The 13,878-nt window shown below is 39.2% G+C and overlaps 1 protein-coding gene across 1 annotated transcript in view; it reads right to left on the bottom strand.

The window, feature by feature from the left end:
- Positions 1–13,878, bottom strand: part of LOC129442967 (E3 ubiquitin/ISG15 ligase TRIM25) — a 75,071-nt gene that overhangs the window by 51,942 nt on the left and 9,251 nt on the right. The gene's annotated exons all lie outside the window — the stretch shown is intronic.

The following is a 13,878-nucleotide window of genomic DNA, read 5'->3' as shown; positions in this document are numbered from 1 at the left end:
CAGACAGTGAGGTTTGGGTTTGTTCTGATCAGAGCTGGTGAGCGGAGAGCACATTTCTGAATATTAGAAATATTTTAATTAGAAATATATTTAAAAAAAATATATACATAATGGATTTTTGTTAGGTCGGACAATGATTACCAAATTTCTCTCTCATATTGCTCTTCATAACCACTGAAAACAGTCAAAAAAGTTAAAACTAGTGGTGGGTACAAAATGACTCATGACGAAATATGGTGGGTACCCACCGTCACCGAAATCGACGCCTATGAAAACGCACAAATCGCACCCTGCCTTTATGGGTATAAAACACACTGAAATGTAGTACCTTATGGGGTACAATTTATACTCTAAGGGTCTAATGTGTACCTTAAGGAAAAGTTCTGTACCTTTTTTTCTGACAGTGAATAGTAATTGGAAACTCAGAAAGACAGAGAGAAAAACTGTGGACATCTGATGGACAATTGCACAAAAGGAACAGGAAGTATTTAATGTCCAAAACACACAGAGCAAAGAATGAGGAAGTGAATCAGAGTACAATTAAAGATTGTCACAAGCCAATCGATGTGTTGGATGAAAAGGTGCATTTATGTACTGGTCAATTTAAAACAGAACTGTGGTAGAACTGTTGTAAACCACAAAAACATGAGCCCAATTCCATTACTACTTCCTACCACTAAACTTTCACCCCAGCGCGTTTATGTGAAGGGTTGGGGATGTCTCAAATCTCTTTTAGTTGAGGGGGTAGGGCCAAATAGCCCTTCAAACGAAGATTTTACGGGACCTCACTTTAAACGAAGGGGTAAGAAATTTTAAGTCTTTTTCGCATTAATAAAGTTTTTAATTACAAATAATTTTTTTTTTCATGTTACATTTAATCTTGTGTTTATATTTATGGTCATGTAATTAAAAAAAATTAGCAAAAAAATCCCTAGTTAATATATCACGCGTTACCGCGTTGCATTCTGGGACGTGGCGGCCATGTTGGTGGCCTCGCGAATGTAATCATACAGCAAGTTGAACGAGGAGAAGCGGCAGAGTTGGGAGAATTAAAAGAAAGAAAAAAGATGTTAAAATCCGGAAAAGTATGTGTAATTTACTGGGATATGTTAAACAGGGAAGCAGGGACCGGTATGTGGACAAAATCGGAACTATTAACGGTTGGGATCCATATGAAAAAAGAGTCATTTAAGATAACAGCGTGGTTGTTGTAAGAGCACGATTTCACGCCAATCTGTAAGCAAAGTCACGTATGACCTAGCTTCACAACTAGCTTAGTTAATGCAGCAGTTTTTGCTGTCAGCAGAGGGATAGCAACAGAAAGATGAATGTTGAAATTTTCCCGTATTTTGGGCGAGTAAACTGGGACATTTCCCTTATGTTCAATGTTGACTTAAGCTATATAAATTAATATTCAGATGTTATACTTCACTGTCGTATAATGTAATTTATATGTCATGTATACACATTACTGAGGTGTTGAGGTTAATGTTTGGTTTCCGATATTGAATAAAACATAATGAAGTTTTGTTCTTATCTGTCATTTTTAATGTAAATTACTTTTAATGTGTTACTTTATTATTAATACAGCAACGGTTTACCATGGTTGAAAAAATAACGACAAATTAATCAAATTAAGACACACGATTGAGAGAAAGTATGTCTATAAACAAAGCGCAGCATGGAGCGCAGCATGGAGCGCAGCAGGAAAGGAGGCAACCAACATGGCCGCCACGACAAGTAATGACGTCACGACGCCCAAGCCCTATAGCACAGCAACATAGAAAAAAGGAACCTCAGGAGTGCAAACGTGTCCCGGTTCCCCCTGACTGAACGCATCCTTGTTCCCCCTGTATAATCGTATCCAGGTTCCCCAGGTCTGATTGTGTCACGGTTTCTTGGTTTGTTCACGTTCTGGAGGGAGCACATCGGGGAAAACTGTAGTTTTGCATATTGGTGAAGGCACTGGATTGTTTAAAATGTTGTGATGTCAAATATTTGATGTTTCGTTGTATGAGTATTGAATAATGAAATAATGAAGCAGGTGATTTGAAGACAAACTGCTCTCTGGTTTCTTTTTTGGTCACACCAACAGTGTTGGGAGTAACGCATTACAAAATATAATATATTACAGTAATATATTAGTTTTTGCTGTAACGCAGTAATATAACGCATTACTAATAAAACTTTGGTAATATTTTACTCGTTACAGTCTTAGTAACGAGCGCATTACAACAATGCATTTCACTAGACCGTGTTATTATTTTTTTATTTTTTTTGACCAATGCGCGCGACCAGCATCCACACATGAAAAAGCTGCGTGTAAAATAGTTATGGCTGCGTCCCAAACCGCATACTTTCATACTATATAGTGGGCGAAAGGCACTACTTCTCGTACTCTTTGCCTACTATAGTATGGAAGTAGGCGGTGTGGGAAGCAGCGTATGTCTGTTTCCACGTGCTGTATGCAACATGTTCATTTTTACTTTAACTTTGTATTTGAAATGGGATTTGGACGCGGTGCGCGTCAAATATAGACATGTTTCTTAAAGAGCCGAATCTGGGAAGTCCGCGGCTGTAAGCATTCACTAAAGTGGTCGCAATCAGGTCCGGTAGCGCCGCACACGCATAATTTTGCGAATAAGAAAAGTAAAAAAGTAAAAGCAACAGAAATTTTCTGTCGGTCTCCTGTGCTGCTTGGACCTCAGAAGTAAAGATACTTTTACAAATGTTGCCAGTAAAATCCATATCACACCAGCAATGACAAGGTAAGCTTTGCTATGAGTACAGTCCATATACATAATAGATTGCTAGGCTATTCCTACGCTATCTACAGTTTTATTACAAACAGCAACCTAAACTACAACATAACATTAGTGAAGACTTAAACATGGTTATCTAAATAGTACATTTAAACAACACTGTTTAAAGTTTTTACCAGTCTTTGTATGGGAGCCTATATTCATTGTGTGGTAAAAAGCAGTGTTCCTCTGTTTGTCTGTGTTTTATATGTTAGTCTACATGTAATCCTTATATTGTACTGAAATGAGCTGTATTCCTTGAGGCCTAATCCTCCAATAGCACTTTTTGATAAGTTGTGTCAACCCAGTGCATGACAGGTTTGTCCTATGAATCTGAATTAAAAGTGATCACTTAAGAATAGAAATGAAAAGAGGTTGCGTGTCTTGCCATGTTAATGGGCTATAGGTTGCATTATAGTGGGCTGGATTGTGTTTGGTATGTGTACCATAATTTACCAGACTTTTACCAGATTATTTGTCTATGTTTATGATTATGACAGTAATTGTTACTGTATTTTGCCATAAGTCTTCACTGTGCCTATTCAAAGCTCGAGGGCCAACACATAATTTCTAGATTTATAAGCAGCAACAAACTACATTTTAACATTTTATAATGCCTAGTCATACTTCTGTTCTTTTGATGAAAGTAACTCAAAAGTAACGCAAAAGTAGTGTAACTCATTACAGTTCAGAGACAGTAATATTGTAATGTAACTAATTACTTTCAAATGACAGTAATTTGTAATATATAATGTATTACACTTTGGAAGTAACTTGCCCAACACTGCACACCAACATAGGCAAGACAGACTATTAAACATACACAGGCTAAGGGTCACAAATGATATGATATTATTAGGTAATAATAGACCATTTAATTCTAAAGGCAAATCCTAGGATTGTAAGTGGACATGTTAAACAATCTCTACATAATTTTTGCACTTAATAAAGCCACATGTAGATATCAGAGAACAATTTACCATATTATTTCAATGCATTCTTTGGCACCTTTAAATAAAAATGAATGATTGATGAACCACGCTTGCTTATTTATTTAGCAAATTAAGGAGTCACACGTGTTTATTTTGTGTTGCCCGTGTCTGCTGCTTTCCTATTTTACTATTTAACAGTGTCTCACTGTTTAATAAATGTTTAGTCATTTAATAGAAAGACTCTTCTCCCCTATGTTCGCTCAGTTGTGTGTCATACAAATCTGAAATGAAACTACTAAAGTGAGAACTTTACTGTTTTAAATAAAACACCACAATAGGCCTATTGGTTTTGTTTCAAATGTTTTATTTACATTAAACAAATAAGTTACTTTTACATATGGTAACATTATGAATATATTACAGTTTTTTACGATTGCTATGACAGATTCTTCAATACTTTCAACAAGTTTCCAAAACTCTCAACACAGTTAGCACCACATCCACCTGTGCAAGCTATACTATTTACACATTTATTGTTGCTTTAACACAAAATCCATATAATTAACACAAATTTAAAATGCTTTAACTTATTTTACATACAAGCTCAAACAAGACCAAAACAATAGATTTTTAATGTCAAATTTTCAAATGCTTTCACACAACATGTCAAAACAGATAACATCATGTGCTAAACCTCACTTATAGTCAAAGTAAACAGCTGTTTGTGTGATGAATTTATTCCATTCAGATTGAAAAACAACTTATTGTATCAATGCAAATATATAAATCACAGCTGATTCCCACCTAGGAAACACACTCAGGTTCTTTCAATTGCATGACCATATGGTATACAATAGAGTAAAGGGGGGCCTCTTTAGGTCGATCTTGTGTGGTAAAGGAACAATATGAGCAACACAAAAAATGAGATACATGTCTGCAACGGAAGACCACCAGGACAAGGGGAAGGTTTTCTTCCAGTCCCACCTGGATGCAATAGATGGCGCATTCCCAGACATCACACCTGAACACTGTCAGGGGTGGAAAAGAAAAGGATTCTTCCCAAGATGCCTTGCCAGAGAAGATAGGTGTGATGTGAATGAGAACATGTGGCCAAATAGAAACGCAATAGATTAGATGATGAGATTTTCTTTTTTCCTTTATTTTTCAGTTGCTATTTCTGTTTGTATTTTTTTACTTTTTTACTGTAAATGGAAGTACCTGTAATATTGAATATGTTTGTTATCTTGCAGTATTGTCCTGTTGTAAATACTGTAAAGTCTTTAAAGGTGCAATTTGTAAGATATTTGCAGTAAAATGTCCAAAACCACTAGGCCAGTGTTATATATTTTGTCCAGCTGATTACTATCAATATCTGTCATGTTTTCAACAACTTGTAAATCGTGAAAAAATTTCCATTCAAAACATTGTTATGGGGCAGTGCAGTCTCCTGTCAATGACGTAAATATCCATGTGACCCTTTGTCACCGCCTTTACTGACGTAAAAACCACATGACAACAGTGGTCGAGTTCGAAAAATAAAATGGCGGCCAAGGAAGCGACTGGAGCACAAATTTAGTGTAAATAAAGGTATATTTTCACTTTTTACACATTTTAATTGCATTTCTAGCGAGTATTGTAGTTTTCAAATATGTGATTAGTTATCACAAAGACGCTCTCTGTTTATATTTCAAACCCGCTGCCTTTGAAGTGCGTCGGAAAGCCTTTCTCTGAGCTGCCTTCAGGCCTCCGAGTCCTAAGTCATTTCCTCATGAGGCAGCGAGGCAACAAGTCCTCACTGACTTGAGTTTTCGGACGCAGCCAGTGTCGTGGACAAATGCGGAACTATGCGATAGCGCCTGTCGGGCTACGCGCTGGCTTATGAACTTATGGATAACTCTTTACCGTCTGCCGCTTGTTGTGTCAGCTCCTGTAAGCGTACGGGCCAACCACACGACCCAAGAAGAGTTAGGAGCAAAACGAGAGAGGATCAATTTGTTGTTGCATTATTTGGATGGAGAGAGCTTCACGACAACATTTAACTAGACCGAGATTCTGATCCTGCTTGTGTTTTACGCAATGGGTGAGTTGTTTTGATTCGTAACCCTTCAAAAACCGTATGCTATTATATTGATCACAACATTACTGTGTAGATTGTAATCTATCAGCAATATAAATGGTATTATACAACAGTTCTTTCTGGTTCTCGAATCTGATTGGCTAAGAGCTATGCGATATTGTGCTGATAACGGCACTGTAACCGCTTCACCTTTCGTATTATTCCGCCACCTAGTGAATGGAGGTCCTAAACAGGCTCATCTCTGAATGGAAAAACACAGACGCGCTGTTTTAAACACTCTCCGTGTGTCTTATTAGTTCACTAGCTCATAAATCAGTCTGTGAATCCCAATCGGAAGTTATTATTCCGTTAAAGATCAGCGCTCTTGTATGTTACGTTAAACTTAGGAATGTAAACACTCGGTTTTTCTTCTGGAGCTATATCTCTTATCAGAACGCGAAAACACAGTGGAACTGCAGGTAAGCACCGCAGCTTTTAAATGTGGACATTGATCATTTACTTTATCGTGACGTGACTATTAAAACATGTTATGAGATATCGCCACTGATATATTTATAAGCAGCATGCAAAAACATCTCTCTGACACTTATAAAAAAAGCGTTTTATATAGTACTGACAAGAACAAAGTTTAATAATAATCGAGTGCTCGTATCGCATTAAGAATAAATGAGAAAGCAATAGTAACGTTATACAAGTATAGTTTTATTAACTTTTACCTCACGCCAAAACAATAACAACACAAAAGACACTAAATATAAATAAAAAACAAGTAATAGTTTGATCATGACACCAAATACTGCTGATTTGATCTCATTTTGACGATCATAAACAAACAAGGCCAACATGAGAGCCAGGGAATCCCTGTCAGAGATGTAGCCCAGAGAGGGCGGTGGTCAGCGGGGCGAGTGAACACTGACGTCCACTCATGCTTTGGTTCTCATTCGTACCGAAATCTCACTAAGCAAACGTTCAAACAGGCGCTATCTTTACTAATCAACTGCAGATTTAAATATAATACATATGCATTCTCGACTGAACTAATCTTAAAACTACACTTTGTGACCAAAAAATTGTAATATTTAAAAACGGCGAATCCGTCCATTGAGTTAATATGAGATTCAAAGCAGCCGAAAGGGTTACCTGTCATTCTGGCCGCCCTCAAATCCGTGGCCCTCAGATCTTTGTCTAACCAACTACACACAGTTGGGCATAACGAAAAGTGCACTTTTCTTTAGTATGCTTTGCCATAATACTAAAATGTGTATTAGATTGTTCACATGCACAAAAATATTTGCAGATACACAAACATGCTGTTGAATTTTTTTTATTTTTCACCAAACAAGTCATAACGCCTTGTCCACATCACAGGCAATATATTCCCTTGCCAGACATCGAGGGAAGAAGCACCTTGAGCGCCTTATCCATCCCTAAATTGCACCAACATCAATCTCATCATATGTCTCTTCCATAGTCTGCAAAAGAGGCATGCGCACAAAGGGCTGCTGGTCATATACCTTCCATATAACTCTTCTATGGGGTTCAAAAATGGCGAGTATGGTGGGAGGTATTGCACGATAAATGTTTGGTAGTCAGCAAACCAGTTTTGGACTGGGGCTGTACGATGAAAGCTCACATTGTGCCATACAACATACCGGTTTCTTTGGTCTGCATCATTCATACACTCTGATGGTATAAGAATGTTGTGGAGTCTTTCTAGAAATGTGAGAATATGGGCTGTGTTGTATGGTTCAAGGTTGGCATGACGGTGGAGGACACCATCCATATTGGAGATGGGAGCACACATTGTGATGTTCCCACCACGTTAGCCAGGAACATCTATAATGGCTCTGTGGCCAATGACGTTCCTGTGGTCTTTTCTAGTGCTAACATCCTGATTGAAGTGTTAACAATTTACCATTCAGGTGTTTGGGCAGGTGGCACATATATTGGCCATTTAGCTTGTGTATTGTAATTTTGAATGGTAGTGTTTTGAAAAGGCAAACACGTGACTTTATGTCAGATTGTTGTGTCTTGTGCAGAGAACCGTGTTTAGTGCATTTAAAAAGTGCCATTGTGAATTGCAAAATGTGTGTAAGGCAGAAAATGTGTTTAGACTTTTGGAGACTTGAGAAGAGGTGTTGCTCTCTGTGTGTCAGTTTAAATAGTTGTGCTGTTCATGTCATTTTAGTGTGTTAGCAATTGGAAAAAACTGTAATACTGTAATATCTATGACTAAGAATTTCGTTTTGAACATCACATATAAACTTACATAATGAAATAAACGATGTCATCAAACGCAACATTTATAAGACTTGATTACCTTATCAGTCAATGTGATTTCTCGTTCTTGTCGGATTGATGGCCATCAGCGGTTGAGTTAAAGACTACAAATCCCATAATTCCACGCTGCTTCAGAGCGTCAGTAAACAATATCATTGTTATTGTTTGATCTGGCGCCATCTAGCGGTCGGATAAATACAAATTGCATCTTTAATGCAGCAATTATGTCTACTTTTTTTCATAAACCGTACTCTAAGATGGATGATTAATTTTTGTCTTGAATTGCTGCAGCAAAACAAACATAATGAATGCATTTACTAAACCCAACTAAACAAAAATATAACCAAGTTTTCAAAAGAAACTGCAGTGCAAAACTCAGTCTATAATCAATACAATCTACTGTCTATAAGGACAGACTTTCACATAAACTTATGCAGTTTTTGTTTTTCCATCTTATGTTTGTGTTTTTCATGACATTGTGTTATGATTGACTAAATGTTTCTGTTGGAAGAGAACATGTGTTGGTGATTTGGTATAACTAGTTGATTCTGAGACATGTTTACAGTGTTTTTGTAAACAGTGTGAGTGTTTAATTTACAATGTGTGATTTTGAGGATAAAATTACCTGTTTTGCCAGTGTGCTGTATGTGTGTTGGTGCGTTAAGAGTTTAGAAAATTTGTTAAAAGTATTGAAAAAAAGTGTCATAGCAATCGTAAAAAACTGTATTTATGCTGTTGTTGTCAATTTACATTATTTTATAGTTTTCCCACTTTTATATGACACCGATATTAACACCGCATCACACCATTCAACTTCCCAATAACAGCGTTTACTCACACTCTCACTACACAACACCTGGGGCCCGCACCATGAAAATGGTTAAACAAACTCAGGGTTACAGGATTAGTTTAAGGTTGACAAAACCAAGCCAATGTGCAGGCCTTGTTGGTAAAAGCTATTTTCATGGTACCCAAAACCCAGGATTTGCACAAACTAATCCTCAACAAAGCTGGCTAACCAACTAAACCAGCTTCATGGTATAGGCCCCTGCAGGCAGTAATCAAATCTGTCTGGATGATCAGGATACGGCTGGACTCTGTGAGTGTAAGTAATCACTCTATTTCCCTTACAGATAAGTTTATTCGCCGTGTTTGGATCTGCAGTGATCTGACGATAATCTGATGAAGACAGATCATATAATCTTTATGTATATCAAGGAATCTGAATTTAAATCATTAATACTCAGTGAATCTTAATTTAAACTTAATTTACAATATTTATGGTCAGGCATTGTGTTAAGAGGGAATCACAGATAATATGATTTTAAGAAAAAATCTATCTGATACTACATCGGATAATACTTACTAGGTGTAAATGTGAATGTATAAACATACCGTAAATCTTCAAATAATAGCCGAGTCCCAAATAGACGCCTGTCTCTTTTAGACGCCTGGTGTGACGACAGGTTTGGGTAAATAAACGCCTGTCTCAAATAAAGGCCTGGTCTGTTTTTTAGTTTCGGGTTGTATTTAATCTTCTAAAACCCGTCAGATAGTCTGTTTAAGACAGTTCTATGGTGCAGATTGAACACGCTAAAGTTTGTTTTGCTTACCGGTAGATGTCACGTGACAGACGCAGTCGTTCCATTCCTCATCACTATGACAACACAACAAGCTTCGTCGCCAGGATTGAGGTGATGATAAGAGTAGCGGGAGAGCCGGGACTTTTCCCCGTGGGCCGGTAGTGTTTTGAGGCCGCTGACAATAGCCGGCTTTCAGTCTTTTGTCATGCATGCACTCCCGCCACACATTGTATTTCTCACGCGGAAACACTATTTATCATATTTAATATGCTGCAGCGCCCAAAATGTATCTGGCCGCACTGCTCTCTCTCTCTCTCTATCAAGCCCGTCTTCCCTAGAGTTCTAGTCGAGCGAGCCAATACAAAAAAAAGAAAGAGGCTACACAAAAGCCAATCAGAAAATAGCACTGTTGTATCTGGGTAAGATTTCACGTAACAACCAATAAAAAAACATATCCTTGTTTGCTTTATTTATACTGCCAATAATTTGTTGTTATTACACAAACTAAATTGTTAAACACATTCAAATTAAAAATAAAACGTAGTATGTGTAACCTCTTGCTGTCATGCTGGAACAATTAAATTAAAAGCCTGTCTCTTATAGACGCCTGTCTCTTTTAGACCCCTGGTGTGATGATAGGTTTGGGAAAATAAAAGCCCGGGCTATTATTTGAAGTTTTACGGTATTAATTGTTCCTTAGTTTTACAGTGCAAAATATATTTTGTTTAATGGTTTCATTTATCAAGATTCTGTTTTGTGAAAGATCACAATTAGATTCAGAGTCTTTGGATCAAACCATTTATTTATTAACTCGTCAGTGCCCTGTAGGCCCTCAAAGATCTAAACATACTAAACTTTGTTCTAACATTTAACATAAAACGTATTACATTTTATTCATAATGTGGTAGGGTAGGTTCCCTCCCAAGTAATGATTAGCCTATCAGCAGTTAATGCTGGTCTATTTAAAGATTGCGTTTATGCCACCTGGAGATGCGTCACTGGTTACTCCGCCCTTTTGTGTGTGCGCGCGAGTGGTTTTCCGTCAAAGGTATGTTTGGCTAAAGAGGCTAATGTTGCAGTGTTTTTCTGGCATCTTTGTAAATCAGTTGTTTTTATAGCTGGAATAACACGTTGAGGCATCGCGGTGGGTCCAGGCTGTTATTAATCCTCAGGTATGTTGAACTGAATTTGCCACTCTTTATGCCGTTACGTTAAATCGTGCTTTTGTTTTAGCTGTGAGGTATCATTCAGGCGTGTAAGCTGTGGTGGCATATGCTGTGAGCTACGGTACAATGTGTGGTTCTGTGATCATTATCTGGTACGTATAGTTTTCCTGCTTTATTGTAAACATTAAATCAGTTTAGTTAACTGAGTTTCTTTTATTAACAGTCAGTGATTGCGTTGTGTGTGGGTCTTATGGGAACCACTGGACGATTGATTTGCTGAATGAGCGCTCTTAAGACAATACTGCGGTGGCTGGTTGCTGCTTAAATGCCTTGAGACGGCGCTGCTGTCTTGCTGCTTCTCTGCTTCGCTTCTTTGCTTCGCTCCTCTGCTGGTGGCTCTGCTTTGCTGTGCTCTTTGGCTGCATTGCTGTGCTGCATGTGTGCAGATTTTCCTTTTTTTGTGTGTTTTGTTTGTTTTGTTGTTTTATTGTTTTATACCACAGCTGGTGGCTGGAGTAGGACTGCTTTCAATCTATTCCTCGCCGCATGTGTGACGTGTGCATGGGCCTCTAGTTACCGCCACTGGCTGTTCGTAAGTGTGTGTGAAATTGATTATTGTCTTCAAAAGTTTAATAATTCATACAATTGTATGAATTAATTTGTTTTTTTCATTTTGTTTATGAATATTCTGTTGGTTAAAAACCAATCTCTTTGTTTGAGTTATTCAGTGATTTCTTTGACTGATTACCAACTGTAAGTCCCCCCCCCCACCCTCTTGGAAATCACGTTTATTATAATTTGTTTTGTTTATTCATTTATTAATGGTCTTTTTTTTGTTTGTTTGAGGGAGCCAGGCCCCGGGTCGGGAGGCTAGCTTTCTTGCCGTGTGGTGGTGGTCTTTGAGCACGGAGTGTGGTTTGCCGCTTGTAACTGCTTACACTTCACTGTGTGTGTGTGTGTGTGGTTTTGCCTAGGATAATTACTCTTTGCTAGCCTGCCCGGCTACGGTAAAGCCTTGGTTGCCTCAAAGTTTGTTTTGTGTGTCTGTGGAAAATTGACGCATTGTGGCTTCTATAGCAATATGTTATAATTGATATTGAATGTTTTACCCATTTGTGTGATTAAATAAAATATATTTTTGTACTGCCATCCACGTCTCTTTGCCCTCCATGGTAACGAACCTCTGTGCCCTATTTTTGGGTTGTCATTGTCCCCTGTAAACAGGGGTGGCGTAGTCTGCTTCTATTACATCTTGAGATTGAGTATTAAGAGTTTTAATTATTCAGTTTCTCCCCACTGCCCCGCCACAAACTGGCGTAGTCGGCAGGGTTCCGTGTTCGGCAGAGACGTGGATACCGGTGTTTTGTTTTTGTGTTTTTTTTTTTTTTGTGTGTGTTTGTATATTGTTGCAGGAGAGGTAGCAGCAGGACAGCAGCGTGCGTCTTGTGGATTGATCCTGGGCTTCATTGTGGGCCTACTTATCGGTAAGTGTTATCAGGGTTAACGTAATGGAGGAGGAGCTAAAGGAACTGCGGGAAATGGTGGCTCAACTGCGGGCCGATAATGAGAGGCTGCGTCAGGAGCGCGTACCTGCACTACCTAGCTCTAGTGATGCGTCTCCTGCTGGGCCTGGGCCTTCTGTGGCTACCCCTCAATTAAATAGTGAGAGTGCTGCCCTGCCAGAAAGATTTGTTTTTGTACCACGAGATCGAAAGTGCCCAAAGTTTGGTGGCAGGGTTGGCATTGGTATTGAGGAGTGGGTGGAGGAGGTCCAGGCTTGTATGCAGGCTCGTCACATGTCCATTTCCGATAAGGCTTTCTTTTTGTTTGATCATTTAGAAGGCGAAGCGCGTGATGAGATTAAGTACCGCTCAGATGATGAACGTAATGATCCAGATAAAATTATTGCTGTGTTAAAGGAATTGTATGGTTGCTCACAGTCATATGTTTCTCTTCAGGAGGCTTTCTTTTCTAGACGACAACAGGAGGGTGAATCGCTGTTGGAGTTCTCCCTCGCTTTGATGGGCCTGCTTGATAGAGTAAAGCAGCAATCGCCTTATGCAATGCCGAATTCACAAGTTTTGTTACGCGATCAGTTTATAGAGCATGTTTCTGATGCCGCTCTTCGTCGCGAACTAAAGCAGTTGATACGTCGTCAACCTATGTTAACCCTTTTAGACGTCCGAAGCGAAGCCCTTAGATGGGAAAGAGAGGGTATGCCAGGGAGTATGAGGGCCCGTAGTCATTCCGTTCCATCTGCTTATGGAATTCAGTATGGGGTGCACAGTGAATCCTCCTTAGAGGATGGTAGGCCCTTACAAAAGACTGAATTGGGTGAGTTGAGGGAAATGTTGAAATTACAGCAGGAACAGCTAAATAAGCTAACCCAAAGTGTTGCCCTTTTGCAGGCCCCTCCGCCACGCAGTCACCTCTCTTATAGAGGTCCTATTATATGTAGGAGATGTCAAAAACCTGGCCACTTTGCTAGAGAATGTGAAAGGGACCGTGTCTCCCCTCGCCCTCAACCACCTTCGCGTAGTTCGTCATTAGCTGGGGGTGGGCAGCCTGGCCCATCTGCGTTGTCGGGAAACTAATCCCCACCGCGCCGCCGAGCCAAAGCGCGGTTGGGCAAGTGACCGGCTCTAATTACTTAAGTAACCAGTCCAGTATGTCTCATTTAATGTCGTCTTGTCCACATCTGATTGTACAAGTGGGTGGGGTTCCAGTGCCATGTTTGGTCGATACTGGCTCCATGGTATCTACAATTACTGAAAGTTGTTTTCGTCAACATTTTGAACCATGGGGCCAGGACCGACTTAAGTCATGCCAGTGGTTGCAGCTGCGGGCTGCTAACGGCCTTTCAATTCCATATATAGGTTATATGGAATTGGACGTGGAATTATGTGGCCGTGTCGTTTCAAAATGTGGAGTGCTTGTTGTCAGGGATCCTCCCGGTGGCATTCGTACCCAAGTTCCAGGGGTGCTGGGAATGAATGTCCTTAGTCGGTGTTACCGGGAGCTCTTTGGACAACATGGTCA

Source organism: Misgurnus anguillicaudatus, chromosome 2 (genome assembly GCF_027580225.2).
Source record: "Misgurnus anguillicaudatus chromosome 2, ASM2758022v2, whole genome shotgun sequence".
Taxonomy (NCBI): domain Eukaryota; kingdom Metazoa; phylum Chordata; class Actinopteri; order Cypriniformes; family Cobitidae; genus Misgurnus; species Misgurnus anguillicaudatus.
The sequence above is the reverse complement of the archived record's forward strand: the minus strand, read 5'-3'. Positions and strand labels throughout refer to the sequence as shown.